The sequence below is a fragment of the Anser brachyrhynchus genome (assembly GCF_964034855.1).
Source record: "Anser brachyrhynchus genome assembly, chromosome: 7".
In the NCBI taxonomy this organism is placed as follows: domain Eukaryota; kingdom Metazoa; phylum Chordata; class Aves; order Anseriformes; family Anatidae; genus Anser; species Anser brachyrhynchus.
Genome location: NC_137701.1, coordinates 34,595,616 through 34,622,129, shown reverse-complemented (window position 1 = coordinate 34,622,129; position 26,514 = coordinate 34,595,616). Strand labels below are relative to the sequence as shown.

Below are 26,514 nucleotides of genomic sequence, written 5' to 3'. Positions count from 1 at the left end.
TTTGAAAGTCAACCTAAATCACAACTGGAAATCAAGAATTCACAAAAATAAGAAACCTTTTCTGGAAATTTGAGAACTGAGAATGAAAAGTTTTCATCTACTTCTCATGATTTGCTTAAATATTGGAAAATTAAGGTGACCTATATTTTACCAATTAGCCCGATAATGAGAAATTATAGTTTACTGCCACACTGTTTATGTTGTACCAGTTTTATAGCAGATTAAGTATAATTTATTTGACTATAAAATTATCTTAAGTTATGAATTTAAATACCTTCATAGCATATTCAATATATACATATGAATGCACATGAATACAAGAATAGCTCTAATACAGACATTCCAGATGAGTGAAAAAGAACAACGGAAATATATAGGTGATGAAGGTCAAAGGAAGACTTTTCCTACCCCCCTTGTCTTTTGAGAGGGTGGTCAAAAGCTGCTTAATTTTGGTATTTGGGAAAATTTGATCAGTTCAAGGACTGGGCAGTCCCAGAAAGAGTACTTATGTTTAGTAAATTCTTTCTTGGCATCGTCTCCAGAACATTCATAGTAACAGATGGAATAAAACTGTGGCTCATAGGTAGGCCAGACCAACCTTTTAGGACAGGATTCATTTAACCCAAGGGCAGATGGGTCAGCACATTTCAGAGACACTGCAGATTTCTATCACCAGTTCAAGTTTGTGGGGGTCAGTCACTCAAACCTGAAGACCTAACTGTGCTATAACTTCAAGAGCTGCAGACTCTAAGTGAATTCAGTAACCCATAGCCAGGACTTCTTCACCAAAATGCTGGTAAGCTGCCTCTGCTGTAGAAATTGTTACTGTTTTCACAAAGTTAATGTTATCAAGAAACGTGGCCTTCCTGAAAACACGACAAGACTGATAGAGATCTTGCAGGGGTTGCACCAGGCACAGACTGCTGTTCTGTTTTCTTGAAGCTCATTAGCATTGCACAGCTGATGCCACACGATGACAATGACAGCCCCAAGGGATCTGACAAACACAGGTTGCAGTGAAGGTAGGAAGAAAAAGATTCAAGGACAAACTTGAAAAGAAAAAAAAAACATTATGCTTTGTAAACTGAAGCAGATTTTGTGAGCGGTGGAAGCAGGAGAATGTTTCCTGCTCCTGGGAAGTGCTCTGACAGGTTTACCTCTGAGGGCTGGGGCTGCGTGTTCCAGTGAGCCTCAGCGGAGCTATGCAGAGATCGGCTTTCTTCAGAGATGCCAACAAACAGAGATGGTTTGAGTAGGACAAGGATGGCCCAGCATGTCAGGTGGAGGAGGCTATTTTCACTTCGAGGTAAATGCGAGAGCTCCCAATTACTCTAAGAGGACAGTGCTACCCACATTGTTTTGACATGGCTCCAGGCTGCGTGCTCAGAGCATTAACTAGCAATGATGTATTGGTAGGCAGTGGTGGGCTGCCATCGGCCCCGACGAGTAAGGCAGTGCAGCCCTACAGGTCAGCACGAGCAGTCAGAGCACATGGGTGCTCTCCTCTGAGCTTCAGCCAACGTGCCATGAGCACAGCGAGCCAGCCTTACTCTGCTGGGCCGTGACATCAGTAGCGTGGCTTCCTATAACCCTGCTGTACCAAAGCTATCCTCAACTCCTTCCGTGCATTCCACCAAAGGAGAGAAAACAAAACTAGAAGGCTGCCCAGAAGAGCAAAACCTTATTTTGAAGGTATACAGATTTATTTTGGATTACTTACAAGGAATTATGTATATACAGAGTTGATTCCTACAGCATCCAAAATGAATGTTACTTTTCCAGTATTCCACTTGATCTTGAATAGGGGGAATTATCAATGCTGGGTGTTCAGGGACAGGAGGAAAGAAAAGGAAACACACAGCTGGTATCAAGTAACAGACTCAGTCCCATACGGTTTGAGGTTGGTCTAAGGAAAAGAACTGCACCATTCAAAAAAAAAAAAATCACAGCACTGAACAACTTAAGGAATAATTTCCATCATTCAGAAATCCAGCCTAAAGATGCTTTTCAACTTAAAGTGCATTTGCTTACAGTACTGAGAAAATAAAGACTACTATAAAAGCCATCTCTACTCATGCATTCTTGTTTCTTTTTTAGTTAAGCAATGAAAATAGAGCGTTTCATTTAGCAAAATAAAAACAATACGCGGCATGATTACACTGACAACACTTGAGAAGAAAAGCCCACCACTGAATGCACTTCAGGCTCAGTTTATACAAGATCATTAGCAATGTACTTTCCTGCAACAGGAGAAGAAAAAGTATGACCCCAAAGCAGCAGCCCTTGCTTTATGTTTGTTTACAGCATTATCCGTACGTACAGCATCTTTAACCCCTATTGCCATGCCTGCTTCTCACCTATCATTACATCCTTGCAAAGTGACTGAACAAGTATTGAATTTTCTTTTATTGTATTCGAAAGAATAAGAAATTAACTCTTTTAAACTTCTTTAAAGCTCATTCATCCCACTGAACACAGACAGCTGTTCAGCGGCAATTTATGTAAAAGCAAGATCATTTCTTGACAGCGTAGGAGTTGCTGCCCAGTCTTTAAAAGAGCAATTGACATTTCTCCCTTTGCCCCTTCTAAGTACCTAATTGCCTTGGTCTCCTGATACAGCGAGCCGCTTAAAAATCATTACATAAATCCCACAGGACACACAGTCATTACACCAAATAAAACAAATCTGTGTTCTGAGTTTAGATTGGTATCACATGTTTTCGTCCACTGCTGTACAGTTTTTATTTGGCTTTGAAAGGGATTAATTTAATTATTTTAGGAGTTAAGGCCATCAAACAACGCACATAAATACTACAAGGTTTGTGACAGCAGTCATAAACATACCGCTATGTACTGAATATACAAAAAGCACTTAGAGCACTGGATGGTCTTTATGGTATTTTTAAAATGGGATAGCCCAAGCTACTTCCATCCTCATTTTCCCATCTTTCCGACTCACCTTAACATATTGCTGTGTCAATGCCACTTGCCAGCAAAAATTCTAAGCAAAGCAGACCAATTCTCGGCACAATCCCTCCTTTTTAGTATTACCATAACTTGTTGGTTAGCTTTTTAATGACTATGTCACTTCATTGCACTCAGAAAAGCTGTTATGGAGTGGATTCTGTGGCCAGACAGCTTGAGGCCCCCTTCAGACTGGAACTGATGTTTGTTCCCATCACCTGTGAGCCATTCCCACGGTTAGCTGGGAACATGTGACACTTTCAGTGGCTCTTTCGAGCTTTGGACATACTCTGTCTCCACACCACACCTCGTGCTTTTTCTCTTTAGACTGAACGCTCCTCCACACCACGTGCACAATCAGCCCTTGCCTAGCAGGTAAGATGGGGTTCAACATCTGCACTGAACACAGCAAACAAAAAGCTGCCTTAGTTTCATAAATTAATCAAGTTCTGCAAATACCTAATATTATTTACTCTGATATTGTGGCGGCAAATAAAAACCACGAGTGATATACAGGAACTGCAGAGGAAACAGGAGGTAAAAAGAAGACGGGAAAGTACAAATGGAGGAAGGACAATATTTAAGGTAGTTCTGAAGGAAGCGCAGAAAGCCTCAGTGAGAAGTGTTTCATACACCCAAACATCTGGTTGATGAGTGGTAGCTGAATCAGTTTCTTCCCTGAAAGCACCAAAATAACTCTCAAAAGTTGGTATGGAAGGCAAAAGAAGGAAAGAAAAAAATGATAAGAACTACATTGTGCTGCAGAACTGCAGAATTTGTCTTGACTTGCGTGGGAGACCTCTTGAGAGTTAGCTGCTCTCTTTCACTGTTAACACTGCCCACAGAACTGCAGCCTTCTCTGCTCTGAGGAGACACAGGCTTGGCTATAGCTGTGTGAGCTAGGACTCCGGGATGTCTCTATATGGCATCGCCCATATAGATGCGACACCTTCCTACTCCCCTCCCTTTCACTTCAACCCCCATTGCCACTGAAATGAAGGCCTCACCAAGCCACGATGGGAGTTTTCTGTGGCAATACAAGAGGTTTCAGTATACAAAGTATGTATTGCAAGGGTCCTTGACAGGCAGCAGTTCAGAGCAAGGGGTAGTGGTAGTTGAAAATTAACTAAATCAAGATTGGTCCAATGTTTCCCCTTTCACTAAAAAGGGCAGGACTCAGTTATATCAGCAAGTTCAACTGGCAACAAAAGCCCCACAGTTCAATTTGAGCCAACAATTCCGAATTAAATTATGGCAAAGCTATTGCTGATATGACAATAACAGTATTAAACAGGTGTTGAATATGCTTTAATTATCCTTTAACAACTCGAGGCAGTCAAAAAGCAGGGCACGGTCAGCAAGAGCCACTGCCATGAAATACAGGCTCAAAAATAGCTCACAGCAAGAACCTCACCTGTAGGCGATCCTGAAAGCCTTGCTCACTTTCTTAGCTCTAACTGAACAATTCTTCTTCACATAAAGATCACGTTACCTCATCAAACCTGTCGGACTCTCGCTTCATTACTTACATGCACGACTCTACATGCGGTAGAGCACACACATACTCAGTCGGAAGCTGCGGCACTCCATAAAGCCTTCCAGCTGGGCCCACTCTCTGCAAGTAACACCTTCGGTTCTAACTGGGATAGCAGCAATATAGCGAGTTACAATATTTTCAGTACAACCTAGTACTACTCATACACATTCTATTTCCAGTCCAAATTCCCATTTTTCCACTTAGCCTTGACTTCCTTTCCCGTCAACGCATACTACTAAAGGAAACAAAACAGCTACAAGACAATGCAAACCTGGATATAACACTCCAGCATCTGAGATGCCCTTTCTTTTCCTGCTTCTTTTCAATTTTTATGATGTTTAATAAAAAAAATCACACGGGTGGACTCATCCATAGGATTCCATAGTAAGCACTGTGGACTCAATCTGTAGAAACTAGTGACAAAATGCTTCATATACTAACTTATCAAATTAACAGACATAGCAGATGACAACCCCACCCTAAGACTGGAATTAAAGAGCAAGGTTGCCTCTGCCATAGGCGACAAGCGCAAGAAAGCGACTGCTAACAAGAAGAAAACATCTGGAAGATGCGTTTATATGTGGAACACAGCTTCTGACTAAGCAAACAGAACAGGGAATTTGCATTTGTTAGTTTATCTACAGTATGGCTGCTGTGCAAACAGCTACAAGGCAACATGAGAAAAATCCAGAAGGAAAGGCTCGAAACATCTTCGGTGTGCGTGCAATGCTTTTCCATACCCCCTCTGGAGTATGTACAAAATTAACAGCTTCAATACAAGATTTTCATTCTGTTCAATCATAAAAGAAAAACATCACTTCTTAAACACATGCACGCAGAGAATCCTTATCTAGATGAGAGCGCCACAGCACAAGGCGCTTGGAAATAGGCAATCAATCCTTTGCTTTTTCTGTACACTTTCCATTTGTCATCATAAAGCAAAATGGGAAGAATTTAAAGACCTGTCAGTTTTCAGATGAGAATCCTACTCCTAAACAGGATTAGCTGGTAGCCTAAAAATATCAGCCAGTAACCTCCCAAAGTCATAAGCTCATGTACCCCACCAAGTTTTATAACAGTCACTAACTAAAAGAAATTAGGTCAGAATCCAAATCAGATCACACCGGAGCAGCATCAATCTCCTTATTTCAGAGCTGTCACATTTTAAATCCTTCATAGAGCTTCCACATAAATTATTAAAACCAGATCTTTCTTTGAACAGAGACTAAACTGGAATGTCGCTTTTGGTTAACGTTACAGTTCATTAAAAAAAAGCATAAAAAGAAGTTCATCTTCAGTCACTTGAGACATATTCCTCTATATCTATGTGCACATCCCTGTCAAGCAAACAAACAAAGATATCTAGCAGACTGCTTTAGGGTTTCCAGAAAATGATCTGGGCTCAGGTTGCAGTACTTGTGCCACTGCAGTCTGACAATACAAGTCCCTTCCTGGCCAAATTCAGTGCCTCACTAGTTTCTAGCAGATTGACACACCCTACCCACATCAGTTCCAGTAATACCAGGGACGTTCCCATTTTAATTCTGCACATCTATAATCTCTTCCCACTGATGAACTGCACCCTGGAACATGAGACACATTATGTAGTTTGACTCTAGCACTGGCCTGCTATTCCTGTACAGCCCTGTAATTTATTTACTACATACACAATAAAACAAACATCATCATCACCTCCAATCTTTGAAATCTGTTCATAAGAAGCCACGCAAAAATTACTGATAGCCGTCACAAGTAGAGCTCATGATACTGTAAATATCAACATATTTGGCCCCTGAATCTATTAAAACAAATCAATTTGAACTTCTAGCCCCCAAGATTTGTCCTGCTCAGCTGAATTGGAATTTGCCAACATCATCAAAAAGAACAACAAAAACTTCAAGTGTCACCAACAGACACGTTATCTGTTTCTTATCACAACTTGCTATTGAGACCTTTTATTATCTTATCAATTGGTCAAGTGATTGACACAATCTTTTCCTGTACTGCTTCTAGTTTCCTTCTCACAATGCCAACAGCCTTCTGAGATGCAGATTACAGGATCTCACCTACATGTAAAGTATTTGAGCAAATTATTATAATTTGCATCTGGAAATCATCACCTGCACTATTCAAGAAGTGGCCACTTCAGCCTGTGCTGTTATGCTCCACACCTTGACTGCCTGCCATTTACTCGGAGAACACAAAGGTTCAGTGAAAGCCTCTCATTGATACCATGTTCCCAGAAGTACAGTGACTTAATTTATAGTTTTTACCATTGCATTTACTGCTTTTAAACTTTGTGCAGGACATTGACTCATATCGCTGACAAAAGAGGTAGGCAGTAGATAAGACCAGAAAGAAGTTTCAACTGCAGCTTTCAGCTCTGCAGGCATGTCTCTTTCCGTGACGAGGAGCAGCAAGCTCTCCAAGTCCTGACATCTTCAACTATAAAATTCACACTTTATCTACCAACTTGTCACCACAACCAAACCAGCTGTAGAACTAATGACAGCAAGACACTAACACTCTTATTTTAAGTAATTTTACAGTGACATTTATGAGCAGTAATGAGCTATATGAATCAGTGGCATAAACCTACTGGAGACATAATGAACTAGAGGGCTAAAGAAGTGGTCTGAGTGCTAATTAAACAACTCTATATTTTTGCCATGAAGAATTAGTATCTTATTAAATATCATATTTTTGACTTGTTACAAAACACGTTTCCATGGCTGACTTAGAATAACAATCACAAGTCTACAGATTGGCAGTTCCTTTGGGAAGGGACATTTATTGACTGCAGCTTGAGAAAATACAGAGAATGTCATGAGAAAAGCCAAACAAAGCCTTCACTCCTCACACAGATCCACAAAAAACCCTACCCAATGATTCAACCACTGGCTACAGCCAACGTCTTCGCTAGCAGACAAAAGCTCCCTTCACTCACGTGCTCTGAGCCCACCAGAAACTCCAGAGCATTGTCAGCATAACCTGGGAGATGAACAAATGCCCTGGAGACACTGGGTGCAACCCAAAGAGACAGGCCCCCTTCCCCTAGTTGGGTCAATATTGTGCAAACCACATTCAACAGCAGGTTTGTGGTTTTATTTATTATTATTTTTTCCTCCATTGGTTCTGCTTGCGTGCAGGGGACGATGTCTACTCATTTCAACAGCACTCCTCAGTAAATCAGAGAAATGGGAATACGTTCTCAGGAGCCCATGCTCACAGGCAGATAGCATCACACTGCTCAACTCCAAGCATGCTGACAAAACGGTTTTGCATATTTCTGTAACAGACAATACAGAAAAATCTACTGAGTTCTCTTCATCCCAAAATCTAGTAGAGCTGCATTTTAAAAAAAAGCACTGCTGTGAAGACACCCTAATAGCTCCATTAGCTTCATATGCTCCCTCCTGATGGGATATAATAGATATGCAGAGATAAAGCAAATAGCAAAAGCAGCCAACACAAGCTCAGCTTGAAGGCAAAACACAATAAAGAGCTTCCACAGACCCAACTCACACAGCCTATCGTGGAAAACAGACATGTGAGGACTTCTTGCTGGCAAGCACAGTTTCCCAGGACAAAAACAAACCAACTGCCTTGCTGCCCTAGCTGCAAAGAGGACTCCTGCTTTACCTTCCATTTGTCTTCAAAAACCTAAACAAGTTCCACAGAAAGAGTTAAACTTATCCGTTCTCCTCTTCTCTCCCTACCTCCCCGGGGGCTACAAATTCATCATAAAAGCTTAGGCAGCTATAAAAGCCATCAGCAAGAGAAGGGCAGGAGTACATTAAATAAACCCGGTAATCTAAATGCCAGACTGCAGGCAGCAGTTGGGCACAATATTCCAGCGTTTCCTTCAACACAAGCAAGTTTGCAAGAGCACCATGTTACAATCTCAGCCTAAAGAGCAAGTCTCTTTAGGCATGCATATCAAGATTTTCACTCTCTAATGCAAGAAAGAAAACAGCCCAAAGGTCCAGCTGAAATAACTGTTCTAGTAATCATCTAGCCTTTATTCTCGGTTAAAAGCTTGACCTGAATTGTTAATGCTTATAAAGGTAAAAAGCATTGGGCCTCCATCACTTGTTCAACTCATTCTGCAATGGGTACCAAGACTGATGTTTCTCTTCAAAGAGGAGAAGATACTCATAAAATATCTTGGCAGTTCAACCCAAATTAACGTTCTACAAAAGGATTTTTATTTTATTACAGAGCTCGTTGTTCAGGTTGCAGGACAGCACAGATCCTGCAGGTACTGCTCATGACTTACCCTTGAAGAAAGGGCTGCCAGTGACACGACCACTGAGATGGACAACCCTAATGTTTCTTTTGTGGTTATATCATGCTTGTTATGAACCAAAATCTTGTTACTAATGCTAATGTCAGACTTGTCTTTTGACACAGAATCCACAGAGCTCTGGCACCACAACGGTGAAGCTTTACCTAGACCTTCACTATTCCAACAGCTCTCTGATCAAGAATATTTAAACAAAAATGTTGTGTTTTTATGAACCACAGATGTTCTTTAATAAGAGGTCAAACAAGTCAACTTATAAAGACCAAATAGTCGAGCACATGGTCATATACTGTGAACTTCCAACCTGAAGATAAACTCATAGAAGTGGGGCTGATATACCTCCAAGAAAAATACCATGCAAGTCCCAACTCAGTCTTTCTAATCACAAATATGCAACTTCCTTAATTCTTGGAAATGGGGAGTCAGAACTCATTTGGGGAGGGGTGAGGAGGGTGTGAAGGAATGAAAAAAACACATAAAAACACATAAATGACTACTTTTCTGCCGAGGGCACAAACATCAGGAGTTCTGAAAGAGGTGAGGTGACTGAACCTTTTTAAAGGAGGATGTTCAAGGCATTTTCAACAAAAATCCATGAAGAATGCAGAAGTCAAAGGGAGCCTTCGCACTGGTAATAAATGCCACATTAAAAATACAGGGCAACTGCAGAGAAAAAGTGCACGCATGTAGGGAAGCAGGAAGGGACAGATAAAGAAAATAGCTGGCAGGATCTTTAGATTTAAACTGGGAAATACATTTCCTTCATCTTCGTCATTCACCTTGAGCAGTTAATAAACTGTAATGTATTTTACATCTCTGTAGTACTGCTCTTTCAGAGCAACTGATAAAAAGTCAAGCCTCAGCAGCAGGGGTATATTCTGAGGGTTGGGACCTTTGGTAGGGGAACTGCAGTTCATTATTACTTCTCAAAGAACTACATATGTATGTAACAAACTAACTAGGATTTATCAAATCCTTTAAGTAGATAATCTAATATTAGATATTCATTCCAAAATAGTTGGCAGACAGTTAAAGTTAGTGAGTAGTTTTGCTATCCTCAGAATTAGGATCTGGAAAAAAAAAAGAAAAAAAAAGGCTTTTTTGCAACTATAACAAGCAGTAGAGACATTTCTTCTGTGTGTTTCTTAGGAACTCATCGTAGTCACAATACAATTTCAAATCACCTAGGTTAAAATCTGATTAATTGTAAATAAAGATCACAACTGCTTATATTTGAGCCGGAATAGTACACTGGAAACAAGTATGCACCCACCATCTGGCGCACAGTAATTATAGAAATTAAAAACGCATTTCTGTGGCCTGCCTTTAACAATTTTTACTGATACAGTAATACGTGATCTTCTTAGGGAACATAATCTAAATTCATGCTGTTAAATGATCACAGGACTATCCACTGTATGGCGTAAGCAGTTCATTAATCTGGAATCTTTAAAAAAAAAAAGCTTGCTTGCTTCCTAGTAATAACAGAAACGGTTTCTGTAGCTTCACGTCATGCCGTTAAATTTAATCCACAGTCAAGGCAAGTTAATTTCACACCTGCTGAGTGATATCCTGATGGATGGCACCACAGCAGGTCATTAATTTTCTTTCCTTTTGATTAATTTCACACCATACACTGGACACAGTCTTTTGAGTTACAATGTCTGAGAGCAATGCTTAATCCCTGTAAAGGGCTAAATCGGTTTTTGACTGCGTGCCAAAACACAAAGCACCCAGATGTGACCCACGAAAGGAAGCGTCAATAGGCTTGGCACTGAACTCTGACACTGCCCCAGGTGTGGCAGGGCATTCTCAGTCAGAAGTCCTTTTTAAGTGCATTCTTCTTGAGAACAGCCTCAAAACAAAAATGCTGGCTATTCCTTATGTTTGAAGCATTTTTATACAAACATTCTGCAGCATCAGGAGTGAGGCTGCAGTGACATTACCGAAACAACTGAGACATTTTTTTGCCACAGAACCCCCTTACTGTTTAGTTACTGCCTTTATACCTAGCAAGGTATAAAGGTTTACCGAGACTACCGTGTCTGCTGTTTTCAAATGAACATCAAGTGCACATGGGGCAAAAGAGGAGGAAGGGGCAGCCCTGCTTCACGCCCCTCATCCCACTGCTCCGGGCCGCTCACTTCCTCACCCTCCTTTGGATGAGAGGTGCCAAATCAACAGATCCCTTGACGAGCTGTTCAGATCATGAGAACAAAAGGAGCCTCTCTCTTACACAAGCTTTCGGCTTGTTGTGCAAACCAAGCTGTCCGGCAGATGGGTCAGGTGCTAGTGAAAACAAAAAGGAGAAATTGTATCTTTTCATAATGAAGAGCTGTTCAGCTTGGCCATTCTTTGCCTTTGGGGGAATGATTCCAAGCAGCAGCCTCAAAAGCATCGTGCTCTGTGCTGACCACAAAGGGAGCCGGCCTTCCTGAGCTCAGACCAGTCCCTGCTTTTATCCCTTCCTCTTCCTCTCTCTCCATACCGACCAGCATCCTACAACAAAGCAAATATTCAGGAACCATTACTGCTTGCAACTCATTCAAGATTCCATATCTTTTGTTCTTACTTCCTAATGCTACTTCCCAATATAGAATGAGCAACTTTTTAATCTCTTCCTGAACATCAGGAAAAATAATTTAGAAAATAGAAAGCAGGCTCACGTGCTTACCAGCAGCCCTTTTTGGCAACAGAAGCTATCACAGTGAAGTTGAAGCAGTGGAGAGAGTGAAGAGGAAAACGGTTACAGGATTTGCTGAATGGAAGTCACGAGGACCATGGGATTCAGTATGCCCTGCTTACATTTCTGGATGTGACAGGCCGAGGCCAGGGAGGCGTGACCCCTGCCAGATCCACCCCTGCCAGATCCACCCCTGCCAGCAGAAACCCTACTCTCTCTCCAAGCAGGAGTCGTTGCCTCCTCACATCTGCCCAAGGAATTAACCTGAATGAGCATCCCCTAGACATTTCAGTCAAAATAAAGTGGGTAAGAAGTCATTTGCTCTTTGAACTACAAAGCTGGTCTGGCTATTTTGATTACAATAGCTCAGACCGTATGAATTGGCCCTTCAATCGAGATCGCAAGAATACCTTCTGCCACCACTCTGTTGTCCTCTCTGGGTCAGCATACTGCCACCATGTCTCCCTAGCAAGTTCTTGATCAAAGGCTTTGCATAAAGCTTGAGGAGATGCTCCTGTGATGTGTGTTGTAACGGCTACCTGTTTATTTGCCAACGTGCATTTTCAGCATGAACTAACAATTTTTACTGTCAGCTCCTACAAAGGATAAAACACTGGATGAACTAGGAGCTGGATTAACAGATTTAGCTGCAGACTGGAAAGTCGGAGTAAATGGATCGCAACCAGTAGAACTTCCAAGCTTGGCTTTCAGGAGAAAGCTGCCATTGCTGGCAACTGGTTATACCGATTCTGAGTCAGGAGTATCAAAAGAAAAGCCAGAGTTAGAATACTGTTTACAGCAGTATGAAACTTATTCCTCATTGTTGCTTGGTTCCCACTATGAATGATAAAGGGAATGTTTCAGTCTTTTCCCCAATTAGCCAAAACACAGTATAAAGACTTTAAGGAACGAGTTTTTGATGTCTACATTTTTAGATGTTTAAAGCACACCTAGGTACACATAGACTTTGTTTTGTACCTCTGAGCACTAATGGACTGCTGAAGAAGCCACTCTCTTTCTACCTGAAATCTCTTCTCCAGCTGCTGTCTCCCAGGCTTCCTTCTCCGGAGACGTGCATTGTTCTCCTCAGCCTGGCCTTTAGGCTCTTCGAGCTGGTGCTTCAGAAAGAATGAACACCAACCGAAAATGCACAGCTAGGCCACAGGTCATGGCCCTCAAACCCAGTCAGCTTCCTCACCCTCACGGAAAGGGCGTTGCTTTGAAAGAAAAGAAAAGTAACCTTCCTACATAGCATTTGAAACTAGAAAACAGAACAGCAACAGAAAGACCAACAACTTGCAAGCAGAGACTTATGCTGTTTTCTTTCTTCTTCACACAAATTGAGGTGAAATTTCCCCAAGTGCCTGGATTAATGCTTACAAAATCCCTTTCATTTTTATAGCACTTTGTAAACTAAAACCAAAGTGCAATAAAGAATGAATTTTAAATTGCTATGTCTCTATTTATTATGCATGTCACCAAATATCAGGCAGAATCTCTGAAGGTAAAACTCAAACAAATAATAACCACTGAAGCAACGTGATGGAGAACACAGCCAACAAGTGATATATTTAGCTTCATCCTATCTCTGTCCCCAGAGGAAAAAGTGTTCCTTCTAGTCTGGGAAGGGGAGGAGGAAAAAAAACCACACTTATTTGGCACGTTAAAAAAAAGAGCCTAGAAAATGAAGACATGTTTTCCCCTACACTGATAACCATTTTAAACAGCCTTATACAACTATAAAATAGCATTACATTTGCCTTGACATGAATTTAAGCTTATGCTTTTCACTCTGAGTGACATCAGAGGGTTATTTTCCTCTCCTGCCCACCGCAGTTATCTTGAACAATTTCAGTTTAAGGAATTCTGCCCCTCTCTACCTTTTCAAATCAATTTAAAGCAACAGAAACAAGTCTGGTGAGGTAATTTTGGACTTGGCTGAACCATACGAAGATTGTATGATCTACGGGCATGTTTTATACCTGTTGCCCTCCCCTTTGATTTCACCAGACCACGAATTCCACCATGTAAGCTCTTTGGCACGCTCTCAGGCAGGCAAATTGAGCTTTTCTCCCTCCAGTGCTTAGAACACAAGTCAGTTCTTAGGGAACACTTTTCTGTGAACTACAGCATTGTTATCAAATGAAACTGCTTAAAAAAAAAACAACACACACAACTAGCAGAACCTTAAAAGATGCTCTAAAAATATCTCTGGTTACGACAAGTGGTGCTATCAACAGCAGATGAGCTGCTGTGGCTATAATGTAGAAAACATCTTTCCACTGTGGCTGTGTTCTAAACTCCTGGCAACATCTACAGCAGGACATGTTACTTCTACAAACCTCTTCACTGTCCTAAACCAAACTGCTTCCAGAGTCCAAAATGAAATTCAAGAGGCAGTAATGTTCAACTCTAGAATAGTCACAGTGTGTGGCGGGGGGGGAGTGTATTTTGAGGTAACAAGAGAAAGCTAGGAGACTTTCCAGGACAAATATAGTGGTAGTAGGCTTGCCTCAAAAGGAACTTTCATTAGCAGCAAGGACAACATTTATTTGCCATATATCTAATTAAACGTTAGGTGGAGAATATGGGAATGAGCTCTTAAAGGCACCTGGTATCATAGATGCAAACCCACTGGAATTACTTCTACTTGCTGATTTTCTTCTGGACCTCAGGGGCAGGTTCAGCATCCATTCTCTCAGCCTGCTGTAAAATCCAAGGATGACATACCTTCCTAGAACCAAGGTCCTGATAATGAGCTAAAGGCACAGGGTGCGAAATAAATCCACATCTCTAAGACAAATACCATCTATAAATACACACAAAAACATCCACTTTCAGACAACCCTTTTAAAAATTATTGCAACCTAGCACTTAATGTAAAAGCATACATAAGGCTGCCAAAAAAGATCACCTACAGCTCTGAGCAGAATTTAAATGGTCTTCAAACAGTCCTGTAGTAGTGGCAGAGGGGAAGAGGCCACTTCGCTGACGCTACCACAGCTGAATGGATTTCTTTACTGGTTAGTCATAGCTAGCGAAGATGATAAGGCAGAGACACAGAGGAACAGATTTTCTAATATTACGAAAATATTCATTCCTTTCTACTCGCTGGGGGAATGTGCTGGCAAATGCATCTTTAAAGGCTAAGTGGGTACAGGAAGCCTTACTCTTTTAAACCCTGTATAACCAGGCTATATAGATTTACCTTAGTGACTGCCAGGATTTGACAGAACTTGCAGAAAACTATTAAATACATTTTAGCACATTTTTAACATCCAGAGCAATCCATTTGCTTTGTAAGCTACAAGCACGAGGACCCAAGACAGGCTATCCTACCACCAAGTTGTACCTTAGCCTCCTGACTCACACCCGCGTCCCACCGCAGAAGGCAGATAAACCTATAGTCGAGCCACGTGAGCACAGAGTGTAACAGTACCTCTGATCAGGGGCACCAAAACGAAACCCCGCAGAAGTCAGTCGCTCGTGTTCATTAGGGATGGTCTTAAAGAGAAGAACTGATCATACTAACAGCCTGACAAAAAGACAGGCTATATTTATTATTTATTTTATACTATATTTATTCAGTATCATTTCCCTCCGTGCTTCAGGAGGTTACGATATTCCTTCCTACAGCTTTGTATCAGTCAAGAGCTTCCAGGCTTTATTCCAGCTTAGGCTGCTGTTCTAATGCTGGGAAAAAAGATGCACCCCATGATTTGGACCCAACACATGACTTGAGGCTTAAGCGTGAAGAGTGCTTTGGAAATCACCTGTATAGTCTTGTAGCATTATTTAAATCCCCAATTATTATTTAATACTAAGAAGTGGAACAGTTATTTCGGCATATGGCTTTTGAGTGTTTTTTATTTATTCTTTAAACCTCAGAAAATATCTGATTTTCAAGGTAGTCAAACAACTAAACTTGTTTTCCCATAGGTAAGGTTTCATTTAACCCTAACCTCTCCTCCATTATCTGCACTGCTCCTGCTCTCCATATGCAAGTTTGTTTTACCTTAAAGAAGAACTCTACCAGTTTTTTCAACAATTCCTTAACAACAGCTTCACCACCACCAGACTCTCCGCCTATCGTTCTGTAAGATTCTTTAGAACTAGAAGTATTTTTCTTTTGCTTAGCTAAAAAATGAAAATAAATAAATACAACACCGCTTCATGGCTATAGGCACCTAGCTGCTATGACACTCAATTCCACAACATGTATCTAAAATCTGCATACAATGGAATGGAGAGAATCACTGCAAAATGGGTCTCAAAAAAGCCCACCTGCAAAAGTATAAAAGAAGTGTAAGCTTTCTGTGGAAAGCTAACAGACTTCCACAGAAATTTCAGAAGATAATATTAAAAAAGCTAAGTTCAGAAATTTAGATTCATTTGATGTCTTGCTTGGCTCAGCTTTCCAATGTTCTAACAGGCTGCTGAGACAACCTGAAGTAGTAAGGTCAAATTTTCTCTATAATATTCATAACATTGCATTTGTTTCTCCTTCTCAGCCAGATTTTTTTATTTTTTTTTAAGATAACAATGACAGGCTTAGAAGAGATACTTATATAGACATTTAGAATAGAATCACAGAATCATTAAGGTTGGAAAAGACCTCCAGGATCATCTTGTCCAACCATCACCCTACTACCAATGTCACCCACTAAATCGTGGCCCTAAGCACCACATCCAACCTCTCCTTGAACACCCCCAGGATGGTGACTCCACCACTTCCCTGGGCAACCCATCCCAATGCCTGACCACGCAATAACGAAGCCCGGGACGTGATTACAACAGCAAAATATGGAAATCAACTCTGGTGCCAGTAACCCCCCAGGGAAAAAAAAATCTGCAGATCCTGACAAACTACGGGACACTTAGCAATCACTCACCTCTTCAATGTGCTACATTGATTTTCTGTAGATTCAAAGCTTGTGCAACATGGGCAGAGTCTGACCTTCAGTAAAATGACTCAATCATTTCAGACAGTTGCTTGAGGTCAGTTGAAAAAAGCCACATCAGAAAAAAACGGAAGAGGAACTGCGTGAAAGAGTTATCGATGTGACAAAGAAATAGATAAAAGATCAACTGGCGTTCTGAAGACATGCAAGCCATCTTTGAAATCAGATGGCTTGAGAATTAGTTGGTGGGCAATCTAATAGAAATGTTTGTCTCATATCTATTATCAGCTGACTATAACAAAGATTCAGCATAGCTACAACCATACCTCTCAGACTTCATGAATTTCTACTTAATTTTACAGAGGAAGAATCCATCCAGGTTTGTTGACTGGATGGGGAAGGACGAGATCTGTTTTAGCCCAGTTCAGTAAATATTTTCTAAAATATTTAATAAGGAAACAGGTTACACAGACATGATAAAGAACTTGAAGATGAGAAGGAACGTGCAAAGTAAAGCTTAAATGTTGAGTGTATGAAAATATGTCAAGTCATAGGGTGAAACCTCAGCCTTGAAGATAAGATGTTTGGGGAAAAGAGGCAAAAGCCATCAGAAGTCTGTACTGAAAAAGAGATTTTGCCTCTTTCAGAGAACTGCAGAGGACACTCAAACACTTCTCACACACAACAGAAATCCAGCTTAACAAAAAAACACACAACCAAGCAAAACGAACAAAAAACAACATGCACGATTGTTTTGACTTAACATTGAGAAATAGCTGAATTTTGACACATGTGCTGAATAAGAAGTTATATTCACTAAGATCTTCACGCTCTAGCTGAAGGCTGCTTCCAGTGGAGAAGCAGCCAGGCTGAGCAGACAGAAATACATATGTTGCCTGCATTTCTTCTGAATGCCAAATGAAAAGAAAGCACACCACCATTAGCCCCTCAGTCTCTTTAAGGTGTGAAACACATACAAGAAGCAGCGCTAATAGCAACAGATCAGTAGCAGTGACAAAGAAAACATGCTTCAAATTACACAAAACAGGGAAGGAAGGAGAAAGACACAAGCCCAGATGAAAAGGAAGGTATGACCAAAACCCTGAAACCTCTTACACAATGTTCTGGAGAATTTCTAACACTTCTCCCTGTTTATTTTTTTCCTAAATCAGTTTTACAGCTCAAACACTGGTGTACTGTCTAAAAATTTCTTAAATATCAAATAAAGAAATGAAGACCTTAACGCAATACTAGCTGGACAACCATCAGCAGTACAGTCAGCCACACAGGCAAGCCAAATGAGAAAAGAGCAGAAGGGGAAAAAAAGAAAGACAGTTTGCTAATACCATTTGACAAATTTCTTCTTCCATTTGTCAAATGCAAGGATGACAGAGGAGTTCAGTACAAAATAAACAATGAAAATGTTCTTCACCTGTATTTTTATAGACAGGTTACATTTTTATCCTTAGCAATTAGGCCTGATTCCCCTATAATATGCAAGGTGGAAATACTGAGCACTGTAGGGTTCCTGGAGTAATTTCTGCCAAACTACAATGTTGCATCAGCAGCCTCTCTAATAAAATGCCAAATTTTAGTTATTTAAAGAGTGAGGTGGGTGGCATATTTAAAAATACTCTGTAGCTTGTGGAAGGGCAAGAGTCTGCCTTTGTTAAAAAAAAAAAAAAAACCTCTTCGCATAACACACATCCAAAACCAATAGCACGAAATCTGATTTGAATATCAGAAGTTTAGGTAGTGAGCAGGATATTTTTGTCCTAATTAGAATAAGCACAAACACGTACGTTGATAGTACTTCCACAGAGCATTTTGGGAGAGGGAAAAGGCCGTTACTTTGTTAAATAAAACTGGGGCCACCTGGCCTACTGGAGGGAGCTTTAACCCGTACTAACCCCCTATTAACACAGCATTTTAAGGAATAAAACCACACTCTTCTAAATTAGGCTGATGTTCAAACAGCCGAAGCCAGCACTGCCACTGAAAGCAGCAGCTTTACCACCTCCGGAGCTCCCTCCCCAGCTGACACAGGTAAAAGGAAAAGACAGCCAGGGAACGGCTGGTGCAGTTTTCTTAAAAGACTATTTTTTGCTCGATAAGGCTCGCTGCTTTCTTTGCTGTAGATGTGGCCACACGCATACCAAGGTCTCAGCACGCAAGGAAGTGCTCTTAGACATGTTTTAAGTAGCTTACACAATATTGGCATTCTTCTGTACCATTACACAGTGTGCAAGCCATGGAACTGGGACACACGAAAGCTACTATGGCAGGAAACGTATCAAGGTACAAGGACTTTAATACAAGCTGAACAGAAGCTAAACCTGTTACAAGCTGATTTTTATTTTTAAATCAGCCACTACAGACCTCAAAGGAAACTTTAAGAGCACACTCGGGCCTCGTTGTCCTAGTTTCAATAAACAAAGCCAAAGGTTTAAATAGCATCTACTCAAGAGCTAAAGTAAGCGGCAACACGCCTTTTACATCAGGATGGCACTTCACCCGCTGCGCTTGGCCTCTCGCTACAGCGTGATGAAAATCCCTTCGTCCAGGCCAGGGGCACACTGAATCACCTCTGGTGACCCACCAGTGGCAACAGATCCTGCACAGATCGAGCTGAACTTCCAGACCATCAGTAGGTGAGCACTACTTCCAGGGAGCTCCATCTCAGCTGCTAGCAAGCCTCGATGGAAGCCAGCAGGGAAGCCAAAACCTCAGTCATCTCCCAGTCTGAAAATCTTCCTCGCTCCCTCCTTAACTTACTTGGTGAGAATTTGGATAAAACTGGTGAGGTGAGAGTCACTGCAGCCTGCTGCTCAAAGGCATCATGCATAGTCCTATCAGGTTCTCCAGACAGCCCTAAGGAGAGGCAGCGAAGAGATTCAAACAAAGATTTCACAATATTTAACAACTAGTGCCATAAAGCGGGGGCAGTAAGCATCCCCAGAAGTCTCAAAGCACTGAGATCTAGGCTCAGAATTAACATGTCAATTTGCTTTGTTACGTGTGCGACCCAGTTTCATTTTTTACATCATTACAAGGAACACAGAAGTTCTCATTTTATTGACAATCCCATTTCTCAAACGTGACCGCCAAACTACTCAAAAAAATCTGGAAAAGTATTCCAACAAGAGCTACTACTACCTAGCAGGAAAGGAGGACAGTTCGTATTCCTCTTTCAAGAGAAGGTATGATATTGAGGCAAAGATTATTTCTGGAACTGGTTTACCAATAAACTCAATTAGTATCTAAGAAAATGGCTATTAGAAATAAAAACCTACTGTTTTAAAGTAAAACCATAAAAATCATTTAATTTGATCACAGGCTCTTAAAATTTGTCTAAATATTCAGAACTGGTTGATTTTATATATAGTAAAATAGCTGCAAATGCTTTCACTTTATTTTTCTACTTAAGCTTTCTCCTCCTGTATGCTTTTATTTTCCACTGTAGTAAAAGAAAAGTAGCTGCCTAACATGTATAGATCTTAAGTGTCAACAGAGCGATGCTACATTTCTCCGTGCTCCTGGAGGATCAATAGTGTTGGTTGAGAAACCGCATTTCATGAAGGGAAATACAGGGAGGGAAACTGATCATCTTAAGAACTTGCAAAGCAAAACAATGTGCCGAGAAACTGATTGAAATGATGCAGCTGTAATAATCTGGTCAAATATCCAGTACAACCCATGCTAAAGTCTGAGAGGTACAGACTGAGAAATCTTTTTATTATTATTATTCCTTTTCCTATACAGAGCGTTCTACATCGTTTTCCTGTTCTGCCAGATCAGGAAATGCAGATACTGATCTTAGTGACAAAATCCTACCAAAATACAGGAGTGACAACTCTTAATTGAACCCTAAGGAGAAAGACCCCCCTTTTCTAATTTATCTTTATGTCTGTTTAAAGTTCACACCCAATTTCTAAGCCTAGAAACCAAACTTTCAGACAGTTTAAGCCCTTCAAAAGCCTCTCTCAGACAAGTCATTTTGTTCAGTCCTCCAAATCTTTTTTTCCAGACTCTTTCCTCAGCTCTCTAGACCTGTTTCCACAACCCCTCCAATGGAGGTACATATTTTAACTTTCCACCTGAAATTCCACCAACACACGGACTGAGGAGTCACTTTTCTGCTCCTACTCTTTACTTGTAAGCCTATCTTTAAGACCTCTCCTGCCCAAGTACCAAAAAGGTACCTTGCTTGGACTGCTTGCCTACTTGTGTTTTAAACATCTCCTTGCTGCCCAAGGAACAGCCCCCTCATTTTGCAGCCCCTCCTCCTGCCAGAATCATCACAGAACGCACCGTGTGCCTACCAGTAGCCAAATACATTTTTCTCAGGACTCTGTGTTTCAGGAGGGGGTTTCAGAGCTGTTTCTTCGCTTGATTTTGGTTTTACAGTGTGTTAATCGGATAGAAAAGTTTGTATCCACATCCAGTAAATTATCATGTAGAGAGAACACTGCTGCCAAGCTCCTTTATCACAGGTGTTTGCAAAATAAGTATGAAAATTTCAGTGTTAAGAGTATTTCTGGATTTTTCTAGACATGAAATACATGGCTGCTTCATTCCTTTTTTTTTTTCTCCCCCCAGGGAGAAGACTCCTTGCCAGGAGGCTCAAATTCCAAGATCAGGTAGACAAACAAAGACACAGCAAGATAATGCTCTGTTCTTTTTAGGAGAGGTGTGTGTGTGTGTTCATTTTAATGTGCAATTCATACCAAAAGCAAAACAGAAAGAAAACTCCTCCTGACAAGATGAAGATATGGATGCTGATGTTTGCTTAATGTTTCTCAACAGATTCTATGTTCTCTATATTTACTGGTATTTTAGTTATTAAAACCAGAAATCTTTAACTGAATCTAGGTAGAAATGGGCGATTCAAACCAACTTCAGGAAAATAAAACTATTTGATGGTTCCCATTACTTGGAGTAAGGTTCGAGAAGCCCTAGTAGTGGAAGCATTTCTGTTACGCAGAAATAGCCTTCACACAACAGCGGACTGCAGCACTGCGGGACTTGGGCTCTCCAGTTCGGTCACGCAAACAGTGTCACCCTGCATTTAAGGCAGTCACGTCACCGTGTTTCAGAATAGAACAAGAGGAGTAACGGGGTGGCAAAAACTTTATTAACAGGAACTTCAGGCTAGCATTTTCACTCTTCTTAGTTTTGGATGTTGTAGACTAAATCAATGCACGCACTGTCTTGAACAGAACCTATCAAGACAGACTCATGGAAATTACATGAAAGCATTTTAAGAAGTAAATGATCTGTTCAAATATTTATTTTTGCTATGAATACCGTATCAGAAAGGTGCAAATTTACTAAATGAGTTAAGGAAAACATGCCTAACTCTTTCATGCATCCCACCTTGGCAAGTTTTACATCACCAATAAAACGTTTCAAATAGACCATCTACAGTCAAACCACAAAGTTGTTTTTACAAAATAGGTCGTAACAGCAGAGAAAAATGAAAGTTTGACTACATTGGGTCCCTAATACTTGGGATCATCTTCCAGGTATACCAGATGCGTATTACAGCCACACTCTGCAGAGTTCAAGGGCAACTTCCAAAAACGGCCACGAAGTAACTAATAGAGATTTGTTTTCATTCTGTCAGACATAGCGGTGGAGAGAGGAGAAAAGGACAGATCTTTGCAGCAAGGGAACATACATATGGAGAGAGCAAGGAGGTGACAAAGAGGAGAAGGATAAGAGAGAGCATTTTAAGCCCAAGAGAACCACTGCCTGAGTGAATCCACACAAACAGCTTTGCACTGTTGGAGGTCTTCTGTAGGAGTGGGTGACTCCACTCCACTCACACATGTTACAGACGACTATCACATAACGTGCTGGAATCCAAAGCGTTCATATCTTGACACGTAACACATCCAATAAACCTCCAGATCACAGAATACAGCAGGATTTGTAATTCGCTGCAGCTTGTACCTTCAATGACCACTTCATTAGTAGCTTTCTGAAAGTGTTTTGATAGGACCTCAGAAGAGGTTATGTAAACTGCTGTGCAACAGTCAAGAGGGCTCACGTGGCTCACCTGGTTCTTTGGGAAGCAGGGAATACAACCTTAACAGGCAACAGACAGGAAGCAGCAACAACCTTCCTCACCCCAACCTCTGACTTAAGACATTCTAGTTACAAAACTATTCTCGGGAAATGTAACCAAAAGCAATACATTGTATGGGGAAAACACAACAAAAGACTTTGACACAAAGAAATGCAATATACTGCATGATACAAGACCAGCAATTGATAAAAGTGAAATCAGTTTTTTTTTTCTTAACAGTATAAATCTCCTTCCTTCTTTTGTAAGGAAAAAGATAACAATAGTCACTAAAACAATCTGCCTGCTACTTGTAGCCTATGTAAACCCTTTTGTCTAAAGGATGAGGTCAAAAGAAGTGGTTGATAACTTTCAAATACTACAGCCTTCTATCAGGAAAGAAAAAGCAGTAAGACAAACACCAGTGAGCTGGACTAATAATCAAGGTTAAACAGTTTGGAATGCCTGTGGGATGTATGAAGAAATATGCTTAGCTAATAGGAATAACAGGACCTTGTGAGACTCAAAGAAGGGCAAGGATCACAGGATTCTTAGCTCATACAAACCATAAATAATAAATCAAATGAATCACATCATTGACTTAAGCTTTCCTCGTGAAAAGGACTTTGCTACTTGAAGCATTCAAAAATGGAATCCTTGTCCCGCAAACTAATCTTGTCTTCTCCATTCTTTCCTTTGGGTCTCCCTAGTACACAAGCTGCCACAGACACACAAAAGTGCCGCATTTTTAGCAGAAGTTCCTGGCAGAAGCAACATCCTGGCTTGAGTGCATGCATCGTGGGCTTGAAGGAACCACCTGATTTAAACCAACAAGACTTCTTTTTGTTGCAAGGCGAGAACAAAACCCTGCCAATTTGTCTCAAGACAGCTCAACTATCATCCCAGCTTGACCAGAAGAGTGAGGCTATCCACCTTGATGAAAGCTTGCATGGTCACAAAAAGCAGCTGCCACACATTCAAGAGGTTGTGCTAGCACTTGTGTCACTAGTTCTAATCACGGCTGTTCCTCCTCAAACGTTGTCCAACTAGAGCTCCTATGTCAATAACCAAAACCCTTCACAGAACTAATAAAAGTTCCTAGAAAACCTTACTCACCTTCCTTCTGTGGCTCTGGATCACAGTAACTGTTAACAACGCACATGAAAAAAAAAAAAAAGAAACTGACAAAAGAAGATGGAGTCACAAGTGAGGGAAACCAAGCCACCACCAGAACGCGATCCGAACAAAAACTTAGTTCTCACAGAAGTTACATGCCATCGTACTCATCCAGGCTGTTCAAGAAATTCAAGTGAGACACAGTGAAGCCTTCACAGATTCAATAATGTATACCAGTAAGAGGAGGCTAAAACAAGAAAATCAGAGGGGTTTGAGTATGTGTGCGCATACACACAGAGGCAAATACAAAAGTCTACTTTTCCTTCTGAAGCATTGCAGGCAAAAAGGTTTTCTTTTTGTTTAAGTGCCTACGGTATATGAAATGCAGAGACATGTAAATACTAACTCTGCAAAAGCAGAGATTAAAGGATGGCATTATACCACTCCAACCACTTAAGAAATTTCTTAAATTGAAGACACAGTAATAGCAAAACTGCTTGGTTCGTGGAAGAGTTTCCCCTCATCAGATTCGCAGCTAATTAGCACTGTGCAGCATGCTCATCTCCTTCAGCAGCTACTCCTGCGTTTCATTACCAAGTGACTGCAGGAGCACTGCTCTGGTTCCAAACGCGGCTAAGCAAGCGAGTTCAGCAGGCACTTTTGGAATAACATGACGTAAATGAAAATACTACCAGAACCTGGCTTTTTTGATATTTATCATATAAGATTTCTTTCCTCCATCTGTTCAATAGACTACGTCAATGTCAGCAAGTAACCATAAAGTAACGTTTGCTGCTCTATCTCCCTTATCAGTCCCTTCTCATATCAATAAAACCAAATTCTCTCATGAAACACTAAGACAATCTTCTTTAGAATTCAACCTGCTCAAAATATGAACGCCATGTTCACAAAAGCCTTCAAAACACCTACCACACAGCTAATAATCAAGTTACTACATCAGTGCAGGGCACTTAACGTCAACCACCTCTGAATTTTAATAAAATTTGAGAGCCAAGATGGGGAGGAAAATTGCACAATAAGCAAGTTTTATTAAAACAGTGAAGCGAACTTGTTAGATGACAGCAGAATATAATGCCAGAACCATAACCTTGTAAAAATAAAAAAATAAATTCAGACTGAAATGAATGGTGCTACTAAAATTCTTCATATACTTCAAGTATAGAAGTTGATGGTATAACTTTTTGTTTGTTTTTTGTTTAAATCAGGGGAAGGGAAATTGGTTGGAAGGAGATGACAAACCAGAGAGCAATTGTTGTTAATCTAAATCGTTTCAGGAATCCAGAGCACCTCATTATTTTGCCAGATTCTACATCACGAAGCAGATTAAGGATTTTAGATGATCTGCACTCAGTGTTGCTGGCCGCTTCCTAAGTTTTAGGCAGTTTAGTTCCTGGAGCTTAAGCAGCCTGATCTTCTTACACTCAGTATTCAGCCACTTGGTCTTTTAGCATCTTTTCATTCCAGGCTGTACAACCTGGCTTCTTCTTAGACAGCAAGACAGATTTACCACCCAGAAAAGGGACGCATATATTGTTTAATCCTTATTTGCTCATAGAAAATAAATCCATATTCTACATAGGAGAACGAGAAAACAGTCTATATGCCTTAAATTAAGGTGAGTAGACGGTCCTTTCAATACACATACTGCTCTGCTTAAGACTAAACTATTTTCTATATTCTCCTGTGCAGGTACAGAGCAGAAAGCAGTACTGCAAGTTGCCTTATATGCAATAAAAACACCAGAAAAAGAAATGTGATGGATTTTTTACGACTATTAGGCTTGGCACAGCCACCAGTAACAATGTGAACCGTGGGTCCCGCAGTAAGCAAAATTTCTCATGAAGAACCCAGTCATTACACGAGATGAAGAAAGGGAAAGGTAAATCACCCATTCAGACTAAATTGGACCGAGTGTCCCCAGGCAAAATGGCTCCAACAACGAACAACAAGAACTAACCGGTTCCTCCTATTAAGGGAGATCGTCAGTCCTTTACGAAACGGCAAAACTATTTGGGAAGAGCCGCGAGCAGCCCATCGATCCGGGAGCGGAGGCGCAGCCTTCCTGCCCCTGCAGCCAGCTGCCCAGGGGGACGCGGGGCCGGCACGGCGGCTGCCATCCCCTCCGCCCCGCTGGGTTTGCCACACGGGAGGCTGCTCGCAGCGGTGCGGGGCTCGCACCGAGCCCCCCTCCGTGGCCGCAGCGAGGGCGGCGAGTCACGCCGCGGGGAAAGCTACCGCACTACTTCACGGGGCCGGGCGGCAGAGCCGCTGAGGGGAACAGGAGCGGGTACCCCAACGGCACGGAGCCCAGCAGCGAGCCCTCAGCATAAAGGGCACATCACGTACCCGCCTCGCCGCGGCTCTGAGGGGCTGATGTGCCCAGCCCCGACCCAGCGCCGCCCCCAAACTTCACCGGCCGCGGGCGAGGAGCGGCGGGCGCCCTGAGGAGAAGCAGCGGGCGCCCTGAGGAGAAGAACCGGGCGTCACCGCCGCCCCCGGGGGCCATCTTCCCTCACTCCCCCCCCACACCCCACGACCCCCGCGCCCCCCCCCCACCCCCCCCAGCTTTCCCAGCCGGGCCCCGCCGCCCCCCAAGGCCCCGGCGGGGGAGCCGTGAGGCGCCCCCCGTCCCGCCTCGCCTCGCCTCACCTCAGCGCCTCGCCCGAGCGCAGCCCCCCGCGGCGGGCGGGGCGCGGCGCCCATGGGCCCGCGGCCTGAGGGGCGGCCGGGCCGCCTGCAGGAGGGCGCAGGGAGCGTCTGCAAAGTGCCGCGCGCGGAGGGAGAGGGGGGAGGAGGACGAAGAGAGGGGGGAGGAGGAGGAGGGAGAGCGGCGCGGCCCTAAGGAGAGGGGAGGGAAACGGGGGGGGGGGGGGGGAATGCGCGCGCGCACGCCCGCCCGCGCCTATGACAGGCTGAAGG

The 26,514-nt window shown here is 42.0% G+C and overlaps 1 protein-coding gene across 1 annotated transcript in view; it reads right to left on the bottom strand.

The window, feature by feature from the left end:
* Positions 1-26,453, bottom strand: part of MGAT5 (alpha-1,6-mannosylglycoprotein 6-beta-N-acetylglucosaminyltransferase) — a 119,331-nt gene extending 92,878 nt beyond the window's left edge. Inside the window, exon 1 of the mRNA XM_080600755.1 lies at positions 26,245-26,453. The gene's annotated coding sequence lies outside the window, so the exon portion shown is untranslated. The remainder of the gene's footprint in view (positions 1-26,244) is intronic.
* Positions 26,454-26,514: the final 61 nt, after the last annotated feature.